At 37.5% G+C, this 6000-nt stretch overlaps 1 long non-coding RNA gene across 1 annotated transcript in view; it reads left to right on the top strand.

Moving 5' to 3' along the window:
• Nucleotides 1-4014, top strand: part of LOC125754381 (uncharacterized) — a 70184-nt gene extending 66170 nt beyond the window's left edge. Inside the window, exon 3 of the long non-coding RNA XR_007408383.1 lies at nucleotides 2023-4014. This is a non-coding gene — a long non-coding RNA (uncharacterized LOC125754381). The remainder of the gene's footprint in view (nucleotides 1-2022) is intronic.
• Nucleotides 4015-6000: the final 1986 nt, after the last annotated feature.

Raw genomic sequence — 6000 nt, forward strand, 5'->3', positions numbered from 1 at the left:
TAGTGATTTTCGCTTGTGATGGAGCAGAGTCCAGTGGTGAGGGAATGCCTGCTGTAGAAAGGGATTTATCATTTTAATTTGGACCAACTGAAATAGAAACTAATTGGCTCTCAAACTGGCTGATATCCCATACCCAAACTGAACATAATCAAAGACTTTGTGCTACATCGATAACTGAAATGAAAAGTTTGAAAAATATAACGAGCCAACAAATCGTGCCAGACTAAAGAGTCTGGGGCATGGTGGGTAGATGATATCCTTGTAGTCTCCTGAATTCTAAAAACGGACTCCTTTAAAACCAGAACCTAGGACGTTTCTTGTAGCATTTAAAAATCTTAATATAATGCTAGACAGTGAGAAATAATTATATGCAAGAAATATTAAAGACATGTCAATATCAGTCTAGATGTGATCTTATATTTTAGTGAATTTCCAAAAGACCTCTGTACTTCTTAATAAATTTGCTTTTCTATACAGGAATCTAGGGATATGCGTGCATGTGCACGTGATTATTTCAATTTTCAGAGTAGAACCAATGAATAGAAGTGGGGGGAAAAGTTTGGTGATGAATCAAACTTTTATAAGAATTTCTTTCATTTCATTTGGGAAAAAAGTTTATTCCTATGGAAAAAAATAAAGTCTACCTTAAGTAATCTGTAAATCCTGCTCATAGTGGAAGGGTTTCTTATATGCATAAAATTGCATATTTCCTTAAAAGTATGATCTGTGATAACAAGTGTTCTGCATTTGTGAGTAAAACTGGAAATAATTTGAATTGCGATATTTATAGGATTACAAGCCAATTATACATAGGGATTAAAGAAAATCTGTTTTAAAAGTTTTTTTATATAAATATAGATAATATGATCTGTATCAATAGTACCAAAGAAAAGAAAAATGAATACACAATTGAAAATATTCATGTGAGATTCAGAGGCTTTTTCCTCCTTAATGACCAAAATCAGACCATCTAAAGCACTCAAATTTTCTATCAATCTAGATATTTTTAAGTGCATCCTTCCAGATATTTATCCTCTAGAGGGAAATATATGTATGGATAATTCTCTACAAATAAATGCAATCAGCTTTTTTCTTTGAGTACAAATTTTCTCTTCACTGTCCATTCCTTATAGTCTGTCTTTCAAAGCATTGATTACTGTCAAGAACTATGGAAAGTCTAAGATTCTACTCTCCTTCCAAGCTACTATGTTAGCTTGCCATAATTTTATGGCTGCTGGAAGAAGACACAAGGCTTCTGGGTCAGAGACAAATGACTACTTATTACTCATAGCAATCAGTCACCAGACTGTTTGGTCAGTTTCCTTCTGCCTCCATGTTCCAATGGGGATGAAGCAGATGGACCCAGATGGATGTCTCTTACACACTCGAGCTGTGTTCCAGGGGAGGAATCTTGACTTGGGAAATCTGAATCTTTTATAATGGGCAGGAGGCATGTCTGCCCTTTGCTTTGGAAGGAGATTTTATCACACAAGCTAGTAAGCAAACATGCCCTTTGCTCTGGAGGGAGACACAATCTCTAAATTCCAAGGTTGTTTGTACCATAAATATCCTTTAAAAGATAGTCTAGGATAAAGGGTAGTATTTGCCTCTGTTTGCAAGATGGGCAGAAAGCAGGACACATGGAAAATTGTCTCAGAACAAATATGTGAAGATTTCCCTTAGGAATGGGTTTCCAAATGAAAGAAACAAATTATTTGTTCTAGGAATCCTACACTAGTTGGCACTAAGGATTGTGTGTTATACATACCATGGATGCCTCCCATGCTCTATCTCCATGAATCACTGTATTTAGAGACCTTGCTGTGCTTGACATGTAAGAATTGTGAAAGGATGTGGTAAGCAGAATTCTAAGATGATTGCCAATGACCCTCACCTTTGTATCGTCTTTTCCCATTGAGTATGAGCAGAACCTCTGAGTATGATGTGATGTTTCATTGCAAAGGGGAGCTTATCTGGAGTGGCCATGAGAAAATCAGGCGATTCTTCTCTGATTGATTACAGAGGAAGAAGTCAGAGAGAAGTGCTTTCACTGGCCTGGAAGAAAGCAAACATCCAATGCTGTGAACTGGCTTCAGGGGCGATGTGTCATGGAACAGCGGCCAAGATTGGAGGAAACACCCTGAGCTCCACATGAGAGTGTAACTTGAGTAACACTGTGATTCAGTCTGGAGAGAAACTGATCAGAAGACCTAGTTGAACCCAGCCTGGACCTCTGACCTCCAAAACCATAAGCTAATGCATGAGAACTGTTTGAAGCCACTAAGATCGTGGTAATTTATTTGAAGCAATACGGTAGAGAATAAAAACAAGGTAGAAACAAGTAGAGAATCCCTTGTTTATGGCATGTGAACTCTAGTTTCCTGCTGCCTCATCGAATAGTTTGTTATATAAATTAAGGTAACCACTGTAATCAACTACTATGTTATAATCCTTCTTGTAAATCTGCTCTTCACTTCTCCTAAGTTGCAGATTCTTGGTCAACTTAAAACCAGCATTTATTGTTGGGCTTCTACTACGTCAAAAGTACTCACCTGATGGTTTTGATACATCATCTCATTTAAACACTGCAACAATCTTGAAAGAGTAATGCCTCTATATTTAGGAAGAAGAAAATGTAATTTTGAGGGTTAAGTACCATAATCAGAATGAAACAAATTGATAAATTATGCTGTTGGGATTCCAACCTGGTCATGTCTGACTTCAAGTCCTATTTTTACCTGCTGCATGTTATTATTACCTCTCAATAGTGTGAAAACCAAGAACTCTGGTATGTATTACTTAAAATTACCAAGCCAGTCCTGCTTAACTTCCAAGTACAAGGGGAATCGAATTTGCTGCACTCTTGAAATTAAATGTGATCATGGAACTTGTGTTAGACAATGAAATGTGAAAGTGACAGACATCACTTCTGGGCCAAAGCATTTAATAGCCTGGGCTTGACCCTACAGTCCTCTCTTTCCTTTTAGAGCTATATTGTGCTTCAGTACAACTAGTACAACTAATATTTTCTAACTAGTATAATCATCTGAATCAAGGTTATAACCAACAGTGCCTACAATTCTTCTTGATAAATTTAGATTGATTTTAGGCACTGATAGCCATCTTATGCACCATGCTTTCACTATACCAACCTGCTTCCTGGCCTCCCGAAGTTTGGTGCTTTTCCAGACCTCAGGACCTTTGAACCTGTTTTTCCCTCTGCTTAAAACTGGAAAGAATTCATGGTGGATGGTTAAGAATGGACAATAGATTTAGGCCAGTTTAGATTGGTATCTGGAAACTTTTATTTCCTCTCTATACTGATATAGGCAATAAATTAACCTTTTTTTTTTTGCCCATCTCCTTAACTGTAACATGAGATGATGATAATGCATTTATCACAGCCCAGCTGTGAACAGTAAATGAAAAGTAAAGGGAAACATTTAGAATAGTATTATTGTTATTACTATTATTAAAAATTCCATTCATGGGATCCCTGGGTGGCGCAGCGGTTTGGCGCCTGCCTTTGGCCCAGGGTGCGATCCTGGAGACCCGGGATCGAATCCCACGTCGGGCTCCCGGTGCATGGAGCCTGCTTCTCCCTCTGCCTGTGTCTCTGCCTCTCTCTCTCTCTCTGTGTGACTATCATAAATAAATAAAAAAAAATTAAAAAAAAAATTCCATTCATGTGTCATCTCTTTCAGGAAGACTTCCTGGTTCTTCCAGGTTCTATTAGGATTTATTGTACTACTGAACAGATTGCCAAGACATTTATGAAACAATATCAGAAATGTGTCTGCGTTCTTTTCTCTAGTGTCAGGGTCTGAAAAATATCAATTAGAAAATAAAACAATGTATTTCTTGCACCTAGTAGTCAATAAATGTTTTCTGAATGACTAAGGAACTTTAGAGTCAATAGCTGTGGACCTAAGTTAGGAATTACTAGGAAAATAATTATAAGTCTCAAGAAAATTAATCTGATGAAGATAATCACATGAATTATGAATTAATCTAGTTACAGGAATGTACTTTTAACTAAGTTGATTGAAGTTTCACTTTCCTACTTATGTTAAATGGAATATATTTAAAAAATTAAGCTCAGTTTTGGTTTTCTCCAATTACTGAAAACATGAATTTTATATTGTAAATATAAATAGTTGGAAATATAGCTGGTCATTTTGGCATCATCAACCTGGCTTATGTTCAGAGATGTACCCTACCCATTACACTTAATAATAAATATCAACAGTTGGCATTGCTATTTGTGAACACCCGGAATTGCTGTGAAGCAGAAATAAGGCTTAAATTCATCGTCTTTATTCTCTAAAATAATTCACATTTTTACTAATGTCCAATTTGTTATCATGGATTGATGTAGACATTTAGTAAAACTGACCCCTTTAGCTTATTGAGCAAGAAAACCTCCTCATTTTTGGTCTTGATAAGTTTGTAATTTCTCAAAAGAAAGCAAGTGAAATTTGTTGGTTGTTGGTTGTTGGTTATTGTTGGTTCTAAAGCCTGTGACTTACGTTCCAGTGTAAATGTATTTGTAATCAACACTGCCTCCCTGACAAAGCTAACTATTCCAACAATAATCTTCTAAGCTAAAAGTTTTTTAGTATGGGAAGTGGATTTCGCCCTGGATATTAAACTTTTATCATGCTAAATTTGGGAGACTTTTTTTCATTAATGGTGATTTGAATTTCTGTTCTACTATTGTGGAACTTATCTTGCCTATTGTCTGATCCCTGCATGTAATATATCCTGCTCTCCAAGTGGGAGAGATCTTTTTTTTCTTTTTTTCTTTCTTTTTTTTTTTTTTGATCAGGGGCTGCTGCTAGCAGAGTGTGAAGCTCATTTTTTCATGCTTGAGCAAAATGAAGGTTCTTAGTGAAGATAATTAGGTTTTCCTTTTCAGTATGGAAAGGCATGATAGAAGTGAATAAATCGAGGGAGAGAAGGAGAGAAGGAATAAAAAGGGATTCATATCATTAGGTTACTTGTGCAGACCAAGAGGTGATAACACTGCTCCCTAGAAATTGAAAACTTAGATAGTAAAATTCATGTTCATTATCAGCACCTTTAGGTGACTGCCTAATGGGAATATGGTGAATTAGACAGGGTGCTTTGTCTGAGTAACATAGTGTCCGAGCATTAGAACCAACGGTAGACCAAAGGTCAATCTTTATGACAGTCCACTTGAATATGAATGCCCTTTGAATTTCCCTTTAGTCCCAAGAGCAGGAGCTCAGCCAAGAATGAGCCGAGGAGATGCAGCCATGCCAAGGTGCATTTGTGAGAAGGAGACACCTCTCCATTTTACCTGTAGGCGAGGGGTGGGGGAAAGGATGTTCAGTGCAGCCTCTTTGGCTGCCCTTTCTGGGATAGAAGGAAGGGATCTGTTGGTGAAAAATACCTTTGATGGTTGCTTTTCTTTTCCTTCTGTTACATCTTCACTTGTGATTTCTGGCACAGAATCAGATACAGCTGACTGTGCTTTAGTTTGGTTGCAGGCCCCAAGATGTCTTAAAGGCTAATGAACTTAATTAATTTTGCCCCTTTTCAAAATATCCCTTTGGCTAACTAGCTAAGGGGGATTCCAGTCTTGTAGCAGAAAGCAATCTGCTAATTCAATAAAATGGAGACCACTGTGTGTGTTTCAGTAGCAAGGAGCAGGTCATAATCAGTGCCTGAATGGGACTGAACTCTACACTGGTATAGCTGATGGTAAAAAGTTAAGGAATGGGAACTTGAGCTGCACTTCTGCACCTGTGAATCCCTTGCACAGGGATGGACAGTGAAGGTCTCATGCCTACCCTGGGACAGAGATACCATGGCTGTGTTTGGTGGTATTTTGGGAGAATGTAAGGTTGGTAGCATGAGGATGGTGGATCTAGTTTTTCTCCAAATTTCTCTTTTGTCATACCTGGCATTAATAATACACATGCCAAGATTTGACTATAGAATGCATGAGGGACTTTGCAGTTGTCAATAAGACTT

This window comes from Canis lupus, chromosome 35, assembly GCF_003254725.2.
Source record: "Canis lupus dingo isolate Sandy chromosome 35, ASM325472v2, whole genome shotgun sequence".
NCBI classification, from domain to species: Eukaryota; Metazoa; Chordata; class Mammalia; order Carnivora; family Canidae; genus Canis; species Canis lupus.